Source organism: Pteronotus mesoamericanus, unplaced genomic scaffold (assembly GCF_021234165.1).
Source record: "Pteronotus mesoamericanus isolate MK-2021 breed Mesoamerican mustached bat unplaced genomic scaffold, CSHL_Meso_final contig_50, whole genome shotgun sequence".
Lineage (NCBI taxonomy): Eukaryota > Metazoa > Chordata > Mammalia > Chiroptera > Mormoopidae > Pteronotus > Pteronotus mesoamericanus.
Window position 1 is genome coordinate 35,390,302 of NW_026555186.1, and position 25,245 is coordinate 35,415,546.

Genomic DNA, 25,245 nt, shown 5'->3' on the forward strand with positions numbered 1-25,245 from the left:
GATATTTGTTTTTCACAGTCTGGCTTATTTCACTTAGCATAATACTCTCTAGTTCTATCCGCCTTGTTGCAAAGAATAGGAGTTCCTTCTTTCTGCTGCATAGTATTCCATTGTGTAAATGTACCACAGTGTTTAGATCCACTCATTTACTGATGGGCACAGTCTGTTTCTAGCACTTGGCTGTTGTAAATAGAACTGCTATCAACATTGGGGTGCATTGGTTCTTTTGAATCGGTGTTTCAGAATTCTGTGTGCAATCTCAGCAGTGGGATCACTGGATCAAAAAGCAGTTCCATTTTTAGTTTTTTGAGGAAATCTCATACTGTTTTCCACAGTGGCTGCACCAGTCTGCATTCCCACCAACAGTGCACGAGAGGTCCCTTTTCTCCAGAACCCTGCCAGCACTTGTTGTTTGTTGATTCATTTATCATGGTCATTCTGACTGGTGTAAAGTGGTAATACCAAGACTTTTGGCCTATGAAACTAAAAGAGTGTAATTGTCACTATCAAAGATGAGGAAAGTTGTGAAATGGGTAGGTTTGGGGAACATATCAGAATTTTAACTTTAGACAAATTTATGTAAAATATTACTTTTGTCATTAGCACACCACATAATATGGAATAATTAATTATTGTTCATAGAAAATAAATTTGCAAATTTATCCTTTTTTGATATGCTTTTACAGTATATTTAGTAGTGGTTATTCAAATATATTAAATTTAAATTTTTTAAAAATTGAGTGAACAGAGGAAATGCCATTTAGACATGGACAAAAATATACTATTTACAATGCTGAGCCTAGGCAAATTGGAAAATGCTTTCAAAATATGAAATTCTAACATTAAAAACATTAAAACATATCACTTTCTTAAATATAATGTAGTTTATTTTTTTCTAGATTTCTTCAACCAGTTTTACTTTTTATGCAAAAATATGACTTAATCTTCTGTACGAAGTTCAAAAAGCAAAGTAGTATTAAAGGTGAAACTAACTTTGGATACCAAAGAAACTGTTTATTTTTCTGAAGTTGTCATAGCCTCACACCTATATTTTAGAATGTAGTTTACATTTTTAATGTAATTTTTATTTCTTTATTTATTGATAACATGGACATTTTGAAAGAAACCAATTTACTCCTCTGATATCTCAGAATTTGTATAATATTCTTTAGCTTTACATTCTCTTTCCTTGTTTATTTTCATTTCCTCTCCATATCTCACCATTTTTACTCCAGTAAGTTATATTTTATTTAACTTTTTATTACCTAATTTTTCATATTGTACATTTGCCCACTTTCCCTTTAAGGGGCAGTGTTTACAACAGAGTGAATATATGAAGCCATTTTTTAATTGGCATAGTGGTGACAAGGTGCAAAGATCACAACTTATAGATTTACATTATTTCCTTGTAGGCATATGGTCCTGTCCAAAATATCCATGGAGACATTTGGTCAAGGCCGAAAGGTCCTTGGTATTCAGTCCTGTCCAAAATGTCCACAGAAAAATTTGGTCCATAGTTATTACAAACCCCACTCTTCTGCAAGATTTGAATCCCAACCAATCTATCTACTTCAGGTGCCATTTACTAGCTAGGCTACTGAGGCACAAAGAGCAGTTATTGGCAATAGATCCACAACACAAATATTGGACCATAAAACATGCCCTGGCTGGTGTGGCTCAGCGGAGTGCCAGCCTTTGAATCAAAGGGTCACTGGTTTGATTCCCAGTCAGGGGCACATCCCTGAGTTGCAGGTCAGGTCCCCATTAGAGGATGCTTTAGAGGCAAACACACGATGTTTCTCTCCCTCTCCTTCTCCCTCCCTTCCCCTCTCTAAATATAAATAAATAAAATCTTTAAAAAATGGTGTTTTTATGTGTTAATCCTATAAACCAAAAGGAAAAATAAATATTATGGGCTATTTGAACCCAGGATGTTTTCTAAGGGTAGATGTTTTGACAAGACCAAATATCAAGAACCTTTGGCATGACAAAATATGTTTATGAATGTTTTTGATAGGACCAGATATCAAGAACCTTTTGGTATAGATCAAATATCTCCATGAATGTTTTGTACAGGGTCAAATGTCCCCACTAATCTATAATTTAAAGTATAATAATTCATTGTAAGACATTGGGGGATTCATTATAATTTTCATACCAACATGATTTTAATTATATTAGAGTGGTTCATTCTTCCAGGCTAAAATTTTTTGAAATACATAAAATAGTACTTAGAAGTTGAAGTAATCTAATAACAACAGGAATCAGACATGGTATTTGAGAAGGTTTATTATTGGCTGTGCCAGGTTTCTTGATTACCTATGAATAGCATAGATTGGTATATTGTGTGAGTGTACTACACAAGAGAAAAGCTCTCCTGTGCAAAGATGCGGTAGACAAATACTCATGGAGGTGTGACAGATCATAGAGAAGCTGGGGATGCAGACTGCTTGCAAGTATTTTACAGACCTTAAATAATACCTTCAAGATGACCACAGAAAATGTCCTCATTTGACTCACATGGTCTATGCATGCGGAAAATTCGTAGAAACACATGGCAAGCAACGTTTCAGCAGGTAAGTGACTGTTACCAATAGTTGTGCATGTGAAGTGGAGGGAGGAGTAAAGATGCCATCAAGTGTCAAACGACTGAACTAGTGCATTTCTTTATTTTGACCTGGCTATAGACAAGAAGTTGCTTTGCTGTGAAATCAATAACCAAGCAGAAAATCTGTCAGTTTGGAAGTATAAATTTCATAAATAAACCCAGTAATTTGTGCAAGTCCTTCTGCATGCTCTTTATCTTTTCCTCAATCAACCAATCAATCACCTTTTCACTAAAAGAGATCTTTGATCAAGCAGATATTCATTAATAATAATACCCATGCTTAAATGTATGAACGCATTTTTTCTCATTCAGGTTATAATGGACACTAATGAATGAAGATGTTAGGCATCAAGACACTTTCCATTTCAAAAAGTTAATATTAAAATTGAAGTGATATATTGTTTCTATTTCCTTAAATAAATTGTCTCCTGTTGCAAGAAATACAAAAATTTCAATACATGTATTTGACATTAACTTTAAAATTAATAGCCTACAATGTTACATAAAATTAAACAGGAATAATATAGTTTTTCTTAATGCTAATACACAGACACTTTACACAAGAGAAATTAGACCCTAGCCCACTCAACTCTCAGAAATTAATTTATAAACTGTATTATTTACTAGTGTAATTTAAAAGTACATTTAGGAGCATCAGAATGTAAAGTCATTAGGTAATCAAATGATTATACCTCCCCTTCAATTTTCAATCACTCAAAATTCTTCTAGTAAGTTGGCGTCATGCGATATTTAGTTGCAAATCTGTTAATGGTACCTCCCTGCTAACTTTCTAAAACTCCATCACTGAGGAATAATCTCTTAATATATGTTCAAAATAGTTATCATGATGCCCTCACTCTATGATCTACAAATTAATTTGCCCAAATTCTGAACTGCAAATATTTCACATGCATCATACTGTTTCACACCTCTATTTGTCTATCCTCAGAACTCATGGAAATCATCATTCAGAATGGGTTATTAAAGATCTTCCTACTGACTCACAAATGACTCAGACTCGTAGAGGACTTACATTATGCCAAATATTCTCTAAGGGCTTTAGATACATACATTCATTTAATTTTCACAACAGTCCTACATGGTAGGTAATATTTCATTGATAAAGAGCTGAGGCACAGAGAGGTGTGGCAAAAGTCATTATTTTTAGAATAGTCGCAAAACTAGGTAAAATTCAGAAAGCCCTGGGTCAGGATACTGCCCTTAACCACCACGCTACCGAGGACTTCATGTACATCGCAATCATTCCATGAACTCCATTGCATTGCATTATTTGTTCATTGTCTCCCCTCTGTTAATTTCTTGAGGACAATTTACCATCTTTGTGCAAATAAATGCCTATCATAGTAGTCGCTTTCCAATCAGTACAATATAATAGTTTTCTGAGCTGAATTAAAAATTAAAATGTTAATTATTTCTTGTCTTTTGTGAAATTCCTGACATATATACTCAATTTCTTGAAGGGTTAAAGGAACAGATTGAAGGTTAAGAAGTGAGAAAGAGGGAAGGAGGGAAGAAAGACTAATTCTAGTGCACTGGGAAAATATAATTAAAACCATAATCTTCTTACAACCCAGAAATCCTTTCCACAAAGATAGTAGAGAAACATTTGTTATTGAATAAGCATTAAACCAAATGTGATGATCATCAAAGGCAATCCACAAAAAGACTATAAAGACAGAAATCTCATCCTTATATATATTCAAGCAGCTATAATCCACACACACATATTTTCAAGACAAGCAACTAGTTTTTGAATAAGAAGATTTAATAGCACAATTTGTCACACATAGTATATTTTAACTTCATTTGGCAATTGGATTGTATTAGCTAATTGGCTTTATTCTGAGGAAACACACACTTATATCTCATGATAGAAAGCAGTTTTGCAACTTGGAGCAGGGCGCCCACCAAAATTAGATTCCTACCTTCCTACAGAAACAGAGAGACAGAGGCACTATCTCTCTTGATGCTTGCTTTTCAGTGACAACACCCAGGATCTTGAGAAAGACATTCTGTCTAGGTCATCAAGCTGAAAAAATGCCATTCTAGTCATTGACAATATTAATGTCTGTATGAAACACAGGAGAAATCAATTAACTTAAAGTAAGTGCTCAAAGAAGTAGGGGAAGGGATCTCCTCACTTATTTTCAACAGGGAGAATTAAGCCTCTTATTTTTTTTTTATTTTAATTTGCATTTGCCTTTAAAAGTAGAGTGACTAAAAAACAAGGCAGAGTTTATGAGGTGTAGTAGAAGGAACGCCAAAGTATTCTAGGGCCAGATATGTTATTCAAAAGCTTTTTTCTTTGTAGAAAGAATTTAATATCTGTGGGGTTCTGCTTTTCATCTGTAAAGTGAGTGAGTTGCCTGGAATATTATCTGAGGTCACTTTTGGATTTGTTGCTCTACTTCAAAATAATGAAAAAAAATTATGGTTCAATGAGGATGACAGGTGTTATTTTTTACAACTACACTTGTTTGAACTTTAATTACTCTGATCTCTCTAAGACACAATCAGTGACTGTCACTGAGCACCTAAAACCTGTAAATCAGAAGGTAATTAGAATGACTTGTTCTCTCTTATATCCCTCACACGTGTATTTTAACGTTTTGTAAATTGGAGTAAGAGTGTATTGAAAGAAAGAACAACTCACTTTCATATAACAGAATACTTTAACAATAAATAGTGGCCAAGAAAAAAAAAACCTTTTTCCTATTACTGTTTTTTTGTTTGTTTGTTTTTCATCTGTAGATTTTAAAGATTAGGCTGGTGACCTTGTATTGACTGCCATTCTCACAGTCATGGGAACTTACAAATATGACTTTCTTGGACTACGGGCATGCTTAAAGTATTATGATACTTTTTCTTTCTTCTGTTTTTCAATAAAGAAAATTCTGTAGGAACAATGGATGCTAAAAACAGTAAAATATTTTTTTAATCTGAGAGCAGTCTTCTTATATTTTGTAGATAAAACCCAGGTAGCTAATATAAGTAAAAATCATTAATGTTTCTACTAAATCAATATTTGTAGGCAAACATCAAAGAACACTATTGTTCACCAGGTAAATATCTCTGAGGAAAAAAAGACTTGTTTAATTTATTGCTCGTGTCCTCTAGTGTTTGAGAGGTTTTTCTTCTGAGCCTAATTCCCAAACTCATAGAAAAGATCTTAAAGAAATAATGTACACAAAACTATGTGAATAGTAAATATACCCCCTGGGAGCAAGTATGTTGTGCAAGTTTTGTGTGTCAGTGTGTGTGAGTGTTTTGGTGCTACAGACTCCATACAGAAACTTCATAGCAGAGAAGGCTGCATCGATTTAGAACAGGATGAAAACTCAGAGTAAATAGTTTAAATATTTCATCCCACTCATTTCCTTAGAGGAATAAATGATAAATTATATTAATGATTGAAAAATAGAATCTTTATTACAAAAGTAGTTTAAACCCTTTCCGAAGTAATGGCCACAATGCTTTTATTGATTTTTTTAACATGTAATGATGGAAATTTTTAGCTTTGCCTTGCATTTAGCACAACCAAGCGGCATGAGCTACACTTAATAAAGTTATATCATGCCATATTTTCTTTATGGTATGGTCTTATTACATTAATTGCTGTTTTCATCTGCTTTTTAAGTTATTTAAAATTTTTTGTATTATTTCACTTCAACGCTGTAGGCTTCCCATGATCTATGGAGTAGGCTTCTATTTTAGGGAAACTATCCCACTAACATCTCCAACTTTGATGTAATTGTCAACTATCATGTTTTCAATGAGGCTTAATGACAAATTTATCATAATTATAAACCCCTCTTCCATTGTAAAATAAGAATCATTATTTTATTGGTATACACACACACACGCACACAGACACAGGATCTGGCACAAATGACAACCTTCTTTTGTTAAAATCATAAGCATGTAATTCTGTAACATAACAGTATCACACTCCAGCACACCATGACATTTAGGTGAAATGTTCAAATTAAAACTATAAATTATTACACACATATTATGATCCTACCAACCACACTCAAGCAGGCCTAACTTTTGCTGGAATATATATATATATACACACACAAACACACATAACCTTTGTAGCCATTTTAAGTGTACAACTCAGTGGCCTTAATTACATTCATAATATTGTGAACCTATTACTACCAGTCCAAAACTTCTCACCCACCAAAACAGAAATTCTGTAACCATTGAACAATAACTCTCCATACTCTAATTTCTGGGTGAATGAATTTGCTTATTCTAGATATTTATATAAATAGAATTATATATTTGTCTTTTAGTGTCTGGCTTATTTTACTCAGCAAGTTTTCAAGGCTCAGCTATGTTGTAACATTTATCAACATATCTCTTCTAAGGCTGAATAATATTTGCTTGTATGAAATTTTTGTTTATCTATTCATCTGATGGACATCTGAGTTTTTTATGTATATTGGCTATTTTGAATAATGCTGATGTAAATGTTGGCACACAAGCATCAGAGTCACAGTTTTTTTTTTTTTTTTTTGTACATACCTAGGAATGGAATTGTTGGGTCATACACAGATTTGGTTTAGAAAAACTGCCAAAATATTTTCCTCAGTGAATGTACCATTTTAGATAGCTTTCTACCAGCAATTTACAAGGGTTTCTACATGCTGTCCAATATGTGCTATTTTCTGTTTTTTTAAAAATTATTGTCATTGTAGTGAGTATGAGGTGGTATCTAATTGTGGTTTTGATTTTCATTTCCCTAGAAACTAATGATATTGAACACCTTTTTATTTGCTTATTGTTCATCTGTATATTTTATTTATATAAATGTCTATTCAAATTCTTAATCCATTTTATAAACTAGTTTGTATTTTTGTTGTTTCATTGCAGAAGCTCTTTTCAAATACTAACATAACACCCGCCAACTTTGGTTTTCTTTCTCAGGACCTCTGTTATTAGGCAGAACCATTTGTGGTGCCATATAAATTTTTGAAATATTTGTTTTAGTTCTGTGAAATACATCTTTGGAATCTTTATAGGAATTGTGTTGAATGTATAGATCGCTGTGAGTAGCGTAGGCATTTTAATGATGTTAATCCTTCCAATCCATGAACATGGTATATACTTCTACTTATTTGTATCTTCTTCAATTTCTCTCTTCAGTGTCTTATAATTTTCTGAGTACAGTTATTTTTCATCCTTGGCAATTTATTCTTTCTGAAGCAATCATGAATGCATTTGTTTTCTTAATTTCCCTTTCCGATAGTTCATCATTGACATATAAAAATGCAACGGATTACTGGATATTAATTTTGTATCCTGCTATTGTATTTCACTAAATTCACTTATCAGTTCAAACAGTTTCTTGGTGGACTCTTTGGGTACTCTATGTACAGTATCATGTCATCTATAAAAAAGGATAGTTTTACCTCTTTTTTTCCAATTTGGATGTCTGTGAGGAGACAGGGGAACCCTTTTGCAGTATTGGTGGGAATATAGATTGGTACAGCCATCCTGGAAAGCAGTATGGAGATGCCTCAAAAAATTTAAAATGGATCTGCTTTTTGACCCAGTGATCCCACTTCTGGGAATATACCTGAAGAAAACTAAAACATTAATTTGAAAGAACATAAGCACCCTTATGTTCATGTAGTATTATTTACAATTGCCGAGATATGGAAGCAGCCCAAGTATCCATCAGTAGATGATATGGATAAAACAACTATGAAGTATTTACACAATGGAATACTAGTCGGCCATAAAAAGAAGAAAATTTTACCCTTTGTGACGGCATGGTTGTTCCTGAAGAACATTATGATAAAAGAAATAAGCCAGTCATAGAAAGACAAATAGTGTATGATTTCATTCATATGTGGGATCTAATGAACAAACTGAACTAACCAGCAAAATAGAGATAGTCACACAGAGAGCAGAATGACTGCTATGAGAGGTTTGAGGGTGGAGGGACTGAGCAAAAAGGAAAAAGGACTCATGAACATGGACAAAAGTTTGGTAACTGTGGTGGAGAGGGGAGTATAATGGGGTGAAATGGTAATAGAGAAAAAATACAATAACAAAAGAAAAAATATTTCTAATTTCCATGAAAATGCTTATCTGATATATGACTTGCAAATATTTCCCCTCATTTTGAGGGTTGTTTCATTTTCCTGATAATTTGTTTTGATGCTGTTTTTTACTCAGTGTGTTAAAAAAACTACATACACACACACACATTATTGGAATTTTTGTAGGAATTGTGTTGAATCCGTAGATCTTACCCATCTTAACTATCAGCATATGTAGGGGTAAGCAAAAGTAGGTTTACAGTTGTAATACAAAAAATAATGCAAAAATTAATAAATAATAATATAAGAATAAACTGTTTTATGTACTCACAACTGTATACCTACTTTTGCCCACTGTTTTATATCTGTTTGTGTTTACATATACACACACACATATATATACACGCACATATTTATATAATTGTACATTGTGTGTAGGTGTGTGTTGTGTGGATAAGTGAATATTTTCTGTTTTATTAATATCTTATTTAATATTCCATAGTTTAACATATATCATATAATTGATCAATATAATGTATTGACTTATTTTAAAGAATTGAATTATGCATTTGCAGAGACTAGCAAGTCCAAAATCTATAGGGTAGGCTGATGGGCTAGAGACTCAGGGAAGAGTTGCAGTTCCTGCCAAAAAAGCAGTCTGGCAGTCTGCTGTCAGTCTTCTTCCTCTGGGGAGTTTGACCTTTTTTCCATTAATGCCTTCAATGAGTTTCATAAGTCCCCCCTAAGTTATGGAGCATAGTCTCCTGTACTCAAAATATGCTCAGTTAAATATTAATCTCAACTAAATAATACTTTCATAAAAATAGAGAAATATGCAAATGCATATTTATATACTGTGACATAGCCAGGGTGACACATGAAATTAACCATTACATATGCACAACTTTGGGTTTTTTTTAAATTTTGATTAAATTCAATGTTTTGTGTTTTTTTTTTTTTGTCACTTGCGCTTTTGGGGTCATAATCTGTTACCAAATTTGAGGTGATAAATATTTACTCATTTTTTTTTCTATGAGTTCTATGATTTTAGCTCTTGTGTTTATGTTATTTATCCATTTGAGTTAATTTTTCTATAGGGTGTGAGGTGAGGGATCTAGCTTCATTCTTTTACATGTGAAAATCTAGTGTTCCCAGGAGCATCTGTTAAAAAGACTGATCTTTTCCTATTAAAAGATTTGAAAACTTTGTTAAAAATCAATAGACTGTAGATGTATAGGGTTATTTCATGACAGAGAGAGATGGAGGGTGCCTAAGAGATAAATGTGGGGAGCAGATGGAGGAAGGGAGAAGATAGAAATTGAAAAGAGGTTGAACTTGAGATTTAATTCAAACTTTGAAAATTCAGGAGAGGTATAAATTGATTTAAAACAATTACAGATGCATTGACTTTTCTGTTTAGGATTCATTGAAATAAATTAGGATATTTCATTACCAAAATACTGGGATTTATGCAAATATTGAAATTTCTATGTCCTTGTGGCTAAAATATTTAGTGTGTTAATTAGGTAGGCACTGAATACCAACTTGAAATAATACAGAATCTTTATATAGTAAAAAAGATAAAAATTTTAATGAATAGGTATTATAAGTAAAAAATATACGTAAGCTAAAATAACCTCCAAATTAAAGTTTCTGAATAACTGTATGTCTAAAAGTAAACATGCAACATTTGTGTATGTGGGAGGAAATGATGTATGATATGCTATTTAGCCTTGTTCCTCACATAAAGGTCATAGTCATTTTATAGGGAAAACAAAAAACCTAGAACTTCCTCCTGCAGGGTTTAATGCCTATCCTTGGGACTTGGTTTTATCTTTTTTGGCTTCACTGCATCCTGCCATATGTTTTTATATAAGACTTTTATAGCTCCTGTTATATTGTTCTAATTTGCATGTTCAGTGATAGATTATATTGGGGCTCTGAGAGATATTCTAATGGCCATTAATAAGTTCGAAAGGTTTGTAAAAGTTAACATCCTAAGCAGCATTTTACTAATATCTAAATATACCTAAATACGATTTACCTTGTTAACTTCTCCAGTTGATTTTCTTTTCCTTCTGTTAAATCTATCTAGTACATAGAACAAAGGCATGATAGGTAGCTCATAGTGTTTCTTTTCTCTTTCAACCTTTAAGGCAAGTAGCAAATACAAAATAAAACACAAAATTTTACTCTTTCCTCTTCACAATCAATAAATCTTTTGAAGCAGACATGTTTAAAGAGAAGAAACTTTTTCACAGGTCACTGAATTTAAAGTATAACTTCCTCCAGGAAATTGCCTGTTTAAAGCGTTCTCTTAAATACGCTTCAAATGGTCTTCACCTGTAATCTATAATAGTTTAACAGTCTTCGTTCTGGTCTGTTAAAATGCAGCTGTATATCTTTTGCTGCAGTAAGGATACATTATGGAACTGTTCCTAGCATGTCGCATACTCAATAATAGGTATATGAATGTAATGCCAAAGTATTTTTTAAAGATTAAAAAATTGAGATAATAGTTCTCTTTTTACTTTCTTTTTACTCTCTCTTTTTTATTCAGGTAAGAAAGCTAAATTTAAAATATAAAAACAGTACAACTGATCGATATCTATAGGGTGATGATGAATGCACTCTGTCAGATGTGTTTCTTTTTCTTTCATTACAGTTTGCATTAAATATTATTTTGCAGATTTTGGTGTGTAGCATAGTGGTAAGACAATTGTGTTCTTTACAAAGTGTTTCCCCTATATTTCTGGTACTCACCTGGCAAGATACATAGCTATTACAATATTATTGGCTATATTTCCAATGCTGTATTCTATATTCCCATGGCTCTTTTGTAATTATCAATCTGTACTTCTCAATACCTTCACTTTTTTTAACCTAGCCCCCTGCCTCTTCTCTGGCGATCATTAGTCTGCTCTCTGTATCAGTTTTGTTTGATTGCTTATATTGTTCACTGGATTCTACATGTAAATGAAATCATATGTTATTTGTCTTTCTTGGTCTGACTTATTTCCCTTAGCATAAAACTCTCTAGGTCTGTCCATGATGGAGCAAATGGTTTTATGGAGAAATAATGTGACATTGTATATATAAACCACCATATTTTTTTATTATACTCGACTATTGATGGGCACTTTGGTTGCTTCCATAGCTTGGCTATTTATTATAAACAATGCTGCAATGAACATAGGGGTGCATATATTCTTTTTGAATAAGTGTTTTGGATTTTTTTTTCAGATATATACCCAGAAGCAGAAATGCTGGATCAAAGGCAGTTCCATTTTTAATTTTTGGGAAATCTCTATATTATTTTCCAAAGTGGCTACACCAATTTTCATTTCCACCAGCAGTGGACAAGGGTTACCTTTTCTCCGTATCTTCCCTAATAATTGTTATTTGTTGATTTATTGATGATAACCATTCTGACAATTGTGAGGTGATATCTCATTGTGGTTTTAATTTCCTTCTATCTGATGATTAGCAACATTGAGCATCTTTCCATGTGTCTATTGGGCACCTGTATGCCCTCTTTAGAGAAGTGCCTATTTAGATCCTTTGTTTATTTTTTTCTTCTTAGTTCATTTTACAGATTCTCAAACCAAGTTGTTCAAAATGTTAATTCTGAAACCATGGACGAGATAACAAATGAATATATCAAAACAAACAAAAACTTCAGCCAAATATTTTAATTTAAAAATTAGACTACTTATTAACTGTGCTTGAACAAACCATGTGTGGAACTGAATTCCATTTAATATAGAGTTAGTTTCTGCTAAACACTTACTGACATTAGCAAAGACCCTGGGATACTGAGTTTTCAAGTGTTTCCCATCTATTTTAAAAAATTAAAACCTGACAAATAATTAATGAGGCATTAACTTGAACCTCAGAAGTGGAAGGGCTAGTATGTAGAACAAATTGCTTAGGAGTCAGAAGGGCTGGCACCTGTAACTCAGTGTCGTTTTGTCATTGCCTCAGTACTACCAGGTACTCAATAAAATTCTCTAGAGGTCATTTCAAATTTTTAATTACATCTCACTGCATTATATTCTAGTAGTTTCACAAATTTGGACTTTCACAAAAATATCTGGGAATATACTCCTTGAGAAGTTGGAGGGGTATCCTTATAACATTCAACAACAAGAACAACAACAAAAGCAGTTTCTTGGAGCTCATAGAGCTTTTTCAAAATAAGCTACTGATTGTATAGCCCAATTAAAAACTCCAACACTTTACAGGTATATAAAGTATATAGTTCAGCACTGCCAACATAGTTAATTTGACACCTTCACCCCTACATGCAATATGATTGGTAACTATACAATGACTTCTATTTTATTGTCACTGACTTTGGCTCAGATGTTTTAAATGGTTAAACAATTAGGAAAGTTTTTTTGTGTGTATTTTGTTCTTTTTGTATGGGTGCAGGTGGGTATTAAAATGAAGAGTAGTCAGTTCATTATAATAGAAACAACCAGGAATTAACAGTCACTAAAATTTCACTTACCATTTTCTTACAAAATATATGTGGAAGAAAACGGCTTAAAGACAAAGGGAAAAAGCCTCTTATTTGCTCAGACTATTGTATTTTACCCTTTGTTCATCTGACAATAATGCCAACTTAATTTAATACCTAGGACAAGACTAACTCACTGAGAGGATTTTATGAAATCTGTTTGGTTCTTAGATGTTGGCTGCTTAAAATTTCAAAATTCTTCAGATTAAGTAAAAACAGTTATAGCAACAATGAAATCTCCAAAATATTAGATAAAAAACAATTGGTTAACCATTTAAAAAAATACCCAACTAAATTTTTTTAACAAATTAGAATTAGTTGAAATATCTCTGCCCCAATAAATTGATCTTTTGCTTAATTTGTAGCCAAGACAAGTTTTCTTAAGCAAAATGCTTCTATTAAGGATGAAAAATGTCTCTACAAAACAAAACAAACAAACAATCAAAACAGTCCTAAGTAGGTCTAAAATCATTCCAAATGTATTCCTTGGGTAAGAAATAGAACAGTAATAGACAAAACAATTCAGTTTCTACAAACATACCATTTTCTTTTTGATATTTAAAAAAAGAGAGTGGAGTAGACTTGATATATATTAAAATTAGCAGAATTTCCATGTTTCACAATTTTGTTTCTAGAGATCCCCAAATCCCTTGAACTCATTTGGGAAGTGTTTGGAAGGCACATATTATAGTAAACAGCAGCAAAATAACAAAACAACTCTATTGCTAAAAAGCAGCTGCTCTTGCTTGTGCTTTTAGAATACTAGTTGTAAAATGGCAACAATAACAACCAAATACTAATTTGTGCCAGCAACTGGGATTCTAAGGAAGAAACAAATTGTTTTCTTTAGAACAGTCTAAAGTGGGACATACACAATCATATTGGGCAAATATTGACTTTTGGAAGGAAATACCAGAAAATATCAAGAAGGAAGAAGTAGCAGCATTATATTCAGTATTCTAAAGGCATGCTTCAGGCAGTTCAACAATGATTCTTTTAACAGTAACTGCTCACATACATACACATGCACACATATAGATTTTAGTGGTTTAAAAAAAAAACAAATTTGTTACTTTGGAAAAATGAATGTAGTTCACTTTCAAAAATATTATTGTCACAGACTCTGACTGCTCAGTCCACACATAAGTAGTAGTTGTTTTCTATGGTGATATGGCTTCTCTGCACTAATTTCCACCAGGATGACAAACATTAGGGCAGGTTAAGTAAAGACTGAATTGTTACACAGAGGAACATTTAAGCATCAGATCCCACGGATCTCTTCTGTGTCCATTTCCTGGGCAACCTTCTTAGTGAAGCTTTATTGATTTGACTCAAAGTTTCCTGAAGAATCCAACTCACGTCAACATTACTGTGACTTGATGTAATCATCTCTATTTCCTGTATAGGGCTCTTGCGTTTTCTAGATTCCAGGAGTTGATGAAGGCCAACAATAACCAAGAGCTCGAGACCAGCAAGGAACATATAGAAGGATAGTTTCTCCATCTAGCCAATCCTCTCTTTCAATAACTGTAACTAACTGAAGACAGCATCTTGAAATACATTGCCATTAAAATCTTTGTAGTTCAGATTGATGACTAGACCAGTGGGTTCTGAAGGAATGAAGGAGCGCTCAGAGGTCACCTGCCTCTGGAGAGTCACTACAGTGTTCGGGGGGAGAGCTGTGACACTCTGGATATAAAGCTGATAATCCTGAAGATAACAAAATGAGGCATCTAGGGATTCAACAATACAATCTTCCGGACCCTTTTTTGTAAAGCCTACCAGGAATTTCACAATGTTATTTGCTGGAAAATGTTCTTTCATAAACAGAATAGCTGTATCTGTACTTGGTGAAGCTTCAGGTTCACTGGATACATCTTCTTTTTCTTTACGTTCTGCCAGATCTGTGGGTTCATCTTTTTCCACCTCTGCTTCATGATCTTTATCTTCAGTTATTGACTCTTCCGCTGTTTCTTCATCTTCTGTAAGGTCTTGAGCTGCTGATACTGAGCCTCCAAGGCCACCTAGGAGCAAGGGGGCAGGAGGGAGCACCAAGAAGAGAAGCAGAAATAGGTGAAAGGAGGAGTCTTATGGAGAGTCCTCTCCTGTGTCCAGTCGCCATAACGGGAGCGCTAGGCTGGCTCCAGTGATAGTGGCATTGTTCTTCATCCAGGTCCTTTGTTCATTTTTTAGTTGGATTGTATTTTGGTGTTGAGTTTTACAAGTTCTTTATAAATTTTGGATATTAACCTTTTAACAGGTATATCATTGGCAAATATGTTCTTCCATTAGTGGGTTGTCTTTTCATTTTGTTGATGGTTTCTTGCGCTGTGCAAAACATTTTTAGTTTGATCTAGTCTCATTTGTTTATATTTTATTTCCCTTGCCTGAGGAGATATTTAATAAACAATATTACTATGAGAAATGTCCATCTTACTGAAAATGTTTTTTTCTAAAACTTTTATGGTTCTTCATCTTACATTTAAGTCTTTAATCCATTCGTCTATATGGAATAAAAAAATGGCCTAGTTCCATTTTTTGCACATATCTGTCTAATTTTCCCAACACCATTTATTGAATAGCCTGTTTTTATTTCCCTGTATGTTCTTGTCTCCTTTGTCAAATATTAACTGACCTTTTAGTTATGGGTATATTGCTGAGGTCTATATTCTATTCCATTTATGCATGCATCTACTTTTATGCCAGTACCAAATGATTTTGATTACTATCCACTTGTGGTATAGTTTGATATAAGATATGGTGATACCTTCATCTTTGTTCATCTTTCTCAAGATTGTTGTGGCTATTCAGGTTTTTGTGTATCCATATACATTTTGGGAATATTTGTTATAGTTCTATGAAAATGCCATTGGTATCTTTTAAAAAAACATTTTATTTATTTAGTTTTAGAAAGAAGGAAAAGGAGGGAGAAAGAAAGGGAGAGAAACATCAATGTGTGGTTGCCTCTCACATACCCCCAACTGGGGATCTGGCCTGCCACTCAAGCATGTGCTCTGAGTGGAAATCGAACCTGCAACCCTTTGCTTCACAGCCTGGTGTTCAGTCCACTGAGCCACACCAGCCAGAGCACCATTGGTATCTTGATAGAAGTTGTATTGAATCTATAGATAGCTGTGGGTAGTATGGACATTTTAACATGTTAATTCTTCCTGCCCAAGAACACAGTATATGTTTCTATTTATTCATATCACTCTAATTCCTTTCTTCAGTGTTTTATGATTTCTGAGTACAGGTCTTTTACATCCTTGGTTAAATTTATTCCTATGCATTTATTATATTTTTGATGCAACTATAAATGGGATTGTTTTATTAGTTTTGTTTCCTGACATTTCATTATTAATGTATAGAAATGCAACTAATTTCTAGATATTTATTTTGTATCCTGTTACTTTGCTGAATTAATTTATCAATTCTAGTATTTTTTGGTGGAATCTTTAGGATTCTCTGCATACAGTATCATGTCATCTGCACATAATAATTATTTCTTCTTTTCCAATTTTAATACCTTTTACTTTTTCTTTTTGTTTGATTGTTGAAGGTAAGACTTCCAGTAATATGTTGAACAAGAGTTGTGAAAGTTGACATCCCTGTCTCATTCTTGATGATAAAGGAAATGCTTTTTTTTTCTTTATTAAGTATGGTGTTAGCTTTTGTTTGTCAATGGCCTTTATTATATTGAGGTTTGTTCCCTTTACTCTCACTTTGCTGAGATTTTTATCATAAGTGAGTGAGGAATTTGTCAAATGCTTTTATTGCATCTATTGATATGATCACATGATTTTTATCCTTTATTTTGTTTAGATGGTATATCATGTTAATCAATTTGTAGATATTGTACAAACCTTGCATTTCAGGAATAAACCCTATTGATCATGGTGCATGATCTTTTTAATGTATTGATGGACTTGGTTTGTTAATATTTTGTTGAGGTTTTTTGCATCTGTGTTCATCAGGGACATTGGCTTATAATTTTTATTCTTTCCAGTTTATTTATCTGGTTTTGAAATTAAGATAATGTTAACCTTGTACAGTGAGCTTGGATGATCCCTTCATCTTGGATTTTTTAGAATAGTTTGAGAAGGATAGGGGTTAGTTCTTTTTGAATGTTTGGTAAGATTCAAGTGTGAAGTCATCCAGTCCAGGGCTTTTGGATTACTGATTTGATTTAATTAATTTTAACCAGTCTGTTCAGATACTGTTTCTTCTTCAGATTTAGCAGATTGTATCTTTATGGGAATTTATCCATTTATTTCAAATGTAAAATTTCTAAAAAGGTTTTATTTATTTAGTTTTAGAGAAGGAGGGAGGGAGAAAGAGAGGGAGAGAAACATCAATGTGTGGTTGCCTCCCCCAAAACCCCACTGGGGACCTGGCCCATAGTCCAGGCATGTGCCCTGACTGGGAATTGAACCAGTAGCCCTACGGTTTACAAGTCAGTGCTCAATCCACTGAGCCACACGAGCTGAGGCCTGGGTATCTAATTTCTTGGCACATAGTTGTTTGTAATACTTCGTTACAATTCTCTGTATTTCTTTGGTGTCAGTTTTTACTTCTCTTTCATTTCTGATTTTATTTACTTGGGTCTGCTCTCTTTTTTTCTTGATAAACCTGGTAAAAGTTTATCAGAAATAACAAATATCAGAAAATATTTGTTAATTAACTCCTTTAGTTTTTTCTTGTTAGAAAGCTCTTTATTTCTTTATTTCTCATCCAATTTTAAATGGAGCCCTGCTGAGTAAAGTAATCTTGGTTGTAGGTTCTTTCATTTTATCACTGAATATTTTCTGCCAGTCCTTCTAGCCTGTAATGTTTCTGTTGTGAAAGCAACTGACAATATTATGTGTTTCTTTGTAGGTAACTAACTGTCTTTCTCTTGTGCCTTTTAAGATTCTTTGTCTTTCACACTTACCATTTTAATTACAATGTTTTCTGTTGGCCTCTTTGGGTTTATCTTGTTTGGGTTACTTTCTGCTCTTCCTGAACTTATGTGTCCTCTTCCTTCACCAGGTTAGGAAAGTTTTCCGTCATTATTTCTTCAAATAGATTCTCAATTCTTTTATATCTCTCTTCTTTGTCTGGTACCCTTACAATGCAGATGTTGTTACCTTCCTGTTGTCTGAAAGGTCCCTCAAATTATCTTCATTGTTTATTTGTTTTTCTTTTTGCTGCTCTGATTGGTGTTTTCTGCTATACTGTCTTCCAAATCACTGATTTGATCCTTTGCATTCATCCAACCTACTCTTTATTTCTTCTAGAGTATTCTTCATTTCAGATTTTGTATTCTTCATTTCTACCTGGCTCTTTTTATAGTTTCTATGTCCTTTTTTTAATGCTTGTTATATTTGTGTTGAAGTTCTCACTAAGTTTCTTGAGCACCCTCATAACCATTTTTGTTTTAACTCTGTATCTGGTAAATTGCTTGCCTCCATTTTATTTAGTGTGCTCACTTGCTTTCTCGCTCTCTCTCGCTTTCTCTCACTGATATTTCTCCTGTTCTTTTATTTGGGGCATCTTTAATTGTTTCCCCATTTTTACTGCCCCCCGTGTTTATTTGTGTGTATTAGTTAGATTTACTATGTCTTCCAATCTTGGTAGGGTTATCTTATATTATAGGTGCCCTGTGCGTCTCAGTGGCACAGTCTCCCTAATGACCTGAACTGGGTGCTCAAAAAATGTTCTTTATGGGGATTATGTGAACACTCTTTTTGTATCTGAGTCTTGTTTGCTGTTGGCCTACTCATCCCTGAGGTTGACCCTTAGGCTGCCTGACTATGAGGATCCACCTCTGTGCGTGAAGTGCTAGCTGGGTGCTGACCACATGAAGAAGAATTAGTCTCAACAAGGTCTAGTGCCTTGCAGGATCTCCTTTTAGATGTGCCACTCATGGAGCTAATTGGATAATCCTCTGATGTTGTGTGGAGCCATTAGTGGTATTGGTTCTGAGGTCTTTTAGGACAGACCTTTGTGTAGATCAGTGTCAGACACTGCCTGTGACCAACCCTGGCTTCCACACTTTGTGGCATCCTCTTCTGGGCATAAGTGTGCTTGGGAAAAAACAAAGCTATGTAACAAAGCTAGCTTCTACCAGCACCCAGCCTAAGAACAGGTCACCAAAAGGCCCAAGGCAACCTAAGATCTTCTTCTACCTGCCTTTATCAGGTGGCTGTTTGTTACACTCAGTCACTGAAAGGCCCTCTTGTGGTGTGTGAGTTAGGTGAGGTAGGTTCCCAGTGACTCACCAGGTAGGAGCGAGTGGTGTTCACCAGACTGATATAGATTCAAACGCAGTGCCAGTGCTGGAACTAAGGCCCTTCAGCAAAAGTCTGAGAGTATGCCAAGGTCAGCATCACCGACTGGGTGCCTGTAGACATTCGTGGTGGTTCAGGGTCTCAGGGAGTTGTCAGGGGGAGGTCAGAGAGTTTATCAGGCCTGAATAAACCATGAAAATAGCAGGCTCTGTACAGTTCACAGGAATAAGGGAAAAATGTCCCCCATGCTAGAGCCAGAAAACTCCATCTGTCCCAGATTCTGCCTAGATCTTCTGAAGAGCTCAAGCTCAGCAAAGCAGGGTCACCAGGAGTCAGGTGGGTAGCTGGCCAGGCTCATGGGAAGGTAAGGGGAATGGCCCTTGGTCCAGAGCCACACAGCTTAGCTTCTGACACCCCTTGAGTCTGCCTAGACCTCTATATCTGGGCCCAGGAAGCTGACTCTTCTGCAGGGCTTGAGCTTTGTAAGGCTGGACAGCAGGGATCCTGGAGATTGAGGCACTTGCATTCCCCTAGGCTGATGTAGTACGGTGGGAAGTGCTTGGCCCAAGACAGATGATGTCTGGGAAGTGTTTGAGAGGGATTCAGGACAGGAACCCAGGCTGCTGTCCCTTTAGCTCTCTTCCCAGAACCACCTAGTTTCTACCTACATGACTCTCATCTGCTTCTCTCTTTCTCTGCTGGAGCCCAGGGTGAGTGGCTGCAAGTGAGATTTTTGTGTTGGCACCTTAAGAGGGTACCTGGGTTTCTAGCAGACTCCCATCTTTCCCTGGCAGACAAATCCCTACTGATTTTTACAGCCAGATATCACGTGGGCATCTCTTCCTAGCTCTGGTGCTGTGGACTAGGAAACCTGGTGTGTGGTTGAGACCCCACACTCCTCCAAAGGAACGTTTGCACTTGAAATATCCCCCCAGATTCTCAGCCTCTGCATGTGGGTGGGGCCAGCCTTTTTTGTGTCTTTTCCTTTCTTACCAGTCTCAGTGTGGCTTCTTTTGTAAATTCTTGGTTTTAAGACTTTCACTCAGCTAGCTTTAAGTTGGTTATTTAGGACGATTATTCTATATTTTAGTTGTAATTCCAGTTTGGTCCTGGGAGGAGGTGAGTGCACCTTCCACCTACCCTGCCACCATCTTGGATCAACCACTGATCCACTCTTACTCTTTTACTTTCTTTTTTTTTTTTGTCAGTAATATTAAAAATTTGATTTCCACACATAATTGCTATTATTCACTTGTTTTCTTCCACTTATACCCAACTATTAAACCTTAGCTGCCTCTAGCAGAGGAAAACTCTGACCCTTCCAGTTTAGTGTCAGGAGACATTGGAAAAAATGTTCATTAGTAGTGTTAGTCCAAAGAGAATGTGATAGTCAATATTTCACCTTAATAAGATTCTTTCAACCATTGTGTACTTCTCCCTAACTTTCCTAGTGAAGAATTATATTCAAGATCCCCTTCTAATCCAGTGTGTCAGGCAGTGTCCTGGCTTAAATCTGTTGACATGGTATAATTATGAAGGGTAACATTTTTACTCTCAAAAGTATTCTGAAGGTAAAATAAAGTTTATAAATCTATACCCAGCCTGCTCACCAACCTCCCTGTTGTGTGGGGTCTTGGGATAATTTCACGTCCAGCGGTCCTACATAAGTTTCTGAGAATGACTTAAAAACACTCTTTGTTGCTGTGCCACACCCTTCCAAGTTCAGCTGGCGAGGGGATACCTTTAAAGCAGCAAAGGTGATTGGACCTGGAGTGTTTCCTACAAATCCCACACCACAGAATGAGTTAACTTTCAATGAATGTGAAACATATGGCACTCAACAAGCTTCTCAGAATGAGCCCTATTTAATAATCTTGGGAATCGTTGCTTCTCAAAAAACAGTTGGAGCTTGTTACCAAATTACGGATCTCTGAAATCCAATTGAAATGTGTAGTCACACACACCGCATTCTCCAGGGCCAGATTAATGCATCTCTGCACCATTCATAGGAGACTGATTTCCAAATGTATCATTTGGTTACTGTGACTCAGAAAAGGATCTGATAAAGACCAAAGTTCAAAAGACACCTGACCTATAATGACTCAGTAAATATACCTTAAAATAAATCAAAAGTAAGTACTACTTTAGTTGCAGTGCAAAACAATGGACAGGTGCTGCTTCTATTTTCAGAAAATTAATGAACAATTTTAGTTATGGTGAAACAACTCCCCCCAAAAAATTTCTTAGTCCTTCGTTTAGAAAGTTTCTCTTCTAGACTTTTGCTATATTACTTCAGTGTGGCCTTGTTTTGCTGAACTTTCTGACTGGCTGGGCTCTGTGCTTCTTCAATCCTTCTTTCATACTACTTTGCATCTGGGAAGTGATGGCCTCAAAAAAAAAAAGCTACATAATCTCCAGAGTTTGGGAGGTGTCTTGTACGTGGGGGGAGTCAGCTTGCTGCCTGTCGCTAGTCGTGGCTGCCTGCAGGTGTAGCTGGGTGCTGGTTGCTGGGTTCGATGTTTCCTCTGCTCACTTTTCTCAGACTTCTTGGTTTGAGTGCCTTTGTCAATGCAAAGCACATCCAGCTGCTTCTTTCAATAGGAGCAAAGCTGTGTGGACCCCTCGCCATTCCTCAATCAGGAGCCTGTACTCTCTGAGGAAGACAGCTCCTGCTAGATTCTGTGAGGAGCAGTGGAGGTGAGGACCTTTTCCTTGGCCCTAACCACCTGAGGGTAACTGATGGGAGCTGCTACTGGACCAGCTATTACCACTGATTGAGTCACACCTAACTATACAATCTCATTTCTTAAATTATGTCGAATGAAAGATAGGTTTGCCATATTTAGCAAATGGCACATCCTATGTAATATTTGGCATATTTAAAAATTCATTATTTACCTAAAATTGATAGTAACTGAATATACTGCATTTCTGTATTTTATCTGTCAGCTCTACCAGTGGGAAACTGAAACCCTGAGGTAAGGTAGCAGCAGCTTCTAGCAGTTCCACTAGAGCTCAATGAACAAGACCTCAAAGTCAAAATGAGTCAAAATGCAAAATAAAATAACCCAGTTTCTCTTTGTAAGTACAAAGAGGCTTTCTTTCAGAGGTTCTTGAGCCTCAGTCCTCAGGAAGTAGGGTCCCCAGGTCTGTGATCTGTTAGGAAAGGACCAGAATAAGGTTCTTTGGCCAGGCCACCATCTGTTCCTCAGATGGCATGCTGAGTTGCAGATCCACGGCCCACTTTTCTAGGTTGAGGCTTGGTTCATGGACTCATGGACCTGCACAAGGTCTGCAGTCCTCACAGACTGGTCTTCAGAGATGGCCTGATGGGGCAGGTCTGTGTAAATGCAGGAAGAGCCAGGAGACAGATGTGCTAGGTAGTGTCACCAGTTGATATCCACCATGACAGTGGGCTGCTAATGTTACCAGGTGGATGAGGACATCACTACACTCCTCTTAAAGTGCTGCCATTCCTTGGGGCCCGGCTTGGGGGCAAGCTCCTCAAAGGACTTCCCCTGAAAGAGCTCTGCCAGCTTCCCCACTACGCCCACCAAAGCCAGGAGGAGGTTCCGAGGCTGGTGGAATTGGTCCCAGTCTCTTTCAGCAGCATGAGCATGGAGGCAGTGGATGTCCTTGAGTGTGGGCTCTGGGCTGAAGCTGAAAGCAGCGTCAGTGTCCTCTCGTCCTGTGTCCCCACACTTCTCCCCACCTACAACAGACATTCCCACTGAATTGCTGCCCAGACTTTGCTGTTTTTAAATTCACTTTTTATCACATTATGAGATTCATAGATTTCAGGTTTATATTTGAAAATTTTCTGTTTTCTTTTTTTTCATGATTAGGACTAAATTAATTAAATTGATTTAATTGCTGTATTTACAGTATATTTTAGTAATCATTAATTTTGTTTTTGGGAATCTGGTTTCCTGTGCATGCTTTTCCATCTGAATGCTATATGCTACTTTTAATATTTCAAAAAAAAAAGAAACAAATTATTGGTACTTTACCAGGGCCTTAACTGATAGGTCAATTTAAAATAAAATATTTTTAGATTTACTCTTTATTTCAGAGTCAGTTAGCTTTTGCATGTAACAAAGCACCCAAAAGTTAGTAACTTAGTTTATCACTCCAATTTACGCTTTGGCAGCACCAGTCAGGTTCAGGTAGGTGGTGCTTGCGCTCTCAGCTGGACTCATAGATGTTTGCAGTGAAGTGCCTTACAGATTTCAGGTTTTCCAGCTCCACAGCCATGCGAACCCACTCCTTAAAACAGATCTGTTCTGTTTCTGTCAGATAATTCTGACAGATACAGATGGACCTATTTGGGATAGCCCTTCTCTATTCTCCATGGTTTCTAATCCTACACCAGGCTAGCCTGGGTTGTTTCCCTAGTGGCAAGGTAGGGCCCCAAGAAAGAAGGAACAACTGTGCAAGGTCCTCAAATGACACAATAGAACCTTCCTGCATTTTACTGTCAAAAGCAAGAATGTCTTGGATACAAGAGTGGTGTGTAAATCTTTCTTTTGGCGGGGGGAAGGGAGATCTACTATGATAAGCAAAAAGAGTACAACTTTTTCCATATTCAGGTTACTTTCATAGCCCTGATTAGGGTTTGAAGTATTTCTTACATAGGCACAAAATACTTCTTAACCGTTCTCTCAGTGATTTAATATTTTTACTTACTATTTATTTTAAATGATATATTTACTTCCAATATTTTATTAATAATTATTTATTTGATCAGCAGAAGTATTTCACTATAATGGTTTAGTAAATCAACATTTTATGAAGTGATATTTTCTAATTGTTTATTAATAGATTTGGGGGTTCTAGGAATATAATTATATCAGCTTCAAATTTTTTTTTCCTTTCCTTCTGATCTTTACCTTCTTGGACTTTTTTGTTTGTTTTGTTTTGTTTTCTCTAATTTCATTTATAAGTAATTTCAGAGCAATACTATTAAGGGGAAATTCTTCTAATATGTCACCATTAAGCATGATGCAAGCATTGGCTTAACAGATTGATGACTCGGTTAATCTAAAGACATATCCATATTTTCATTCCTTTTTGTTTCATCACGACCCTTTTTAAGTGAAATATACCCATAAGTATCATATGAACATTTATTATGACCAATTTCATTATGAACTTCCTAAAACCTAACCACTTCATATTAATATAAGTTTATCTTTATCATAGTTTATTACTCTTTTAATGTGCTTTTAGATTCATCCTCAGATATTGTAATAAAGAATAAACATCTTTATAAGTAAAGTTGGCTTACAGTTTTTTGCTTTCTTGTTCAATTTGAAGCACTTTGAGGTCTATTATATGCTGGTGACAACTGCCTGTTTAATTTTTGAAAAATATATTATTCTGCCAACATTACTTTTATTATATTTCTGTAGGGTCTCATTTCTTTATCTTTGGTTACAATGCTAGAAATATACCTTAGTTTCTCTTGTCATAGCTCTTAATGAACTATTTCACTTTCAGACAATAAAAGAATCTGATCCTATTAATGCTAAAACATTGATTTATTATCAAATTAAAACCTGTTTGCTCCTGAGCTCATACCTGATTTGTTGGAAAACTTTAGGGAGGAAGGAAGGAAGATGGTGATTGACTTGTTCCTTCTCCTTTGCTATTGCTTGGTGTATTTACTCTGTTGTTTTCTGTTCTTCCAAGGTCAGGGCCCAGGGAATCTAAAATTGTACTCATTTTCTCAGAGTCCTAAGATTTTTGGGATGGATAGATTTCTTATCT

The 25,245-nt window shown here is 35.4% G+C and overlaps 2 pseudogenes; both read right to left on the reverse strand.

The window, feature by feature from the left end:
* Nucleotides 1–14,461: 14,461 nt before the first annotated feature.
* Nucleotides 14,462–15,990, reverse strand: LOC129074507 (translocon-associated protein subunit alpha-like; annotated as a pseudogene).
* A 6,734-nt stretch (nucleotides 15,991–22,724) lies between these two features.
* On the reverse strand, nucleotides 22,725–23,201 carry LOC129074462 (dCTP pyrophosphatase 1-like; annotated as a pseudogene).
* Nucleotides 23,202–25,245: the final 2,044 nt, after the last annotated feature.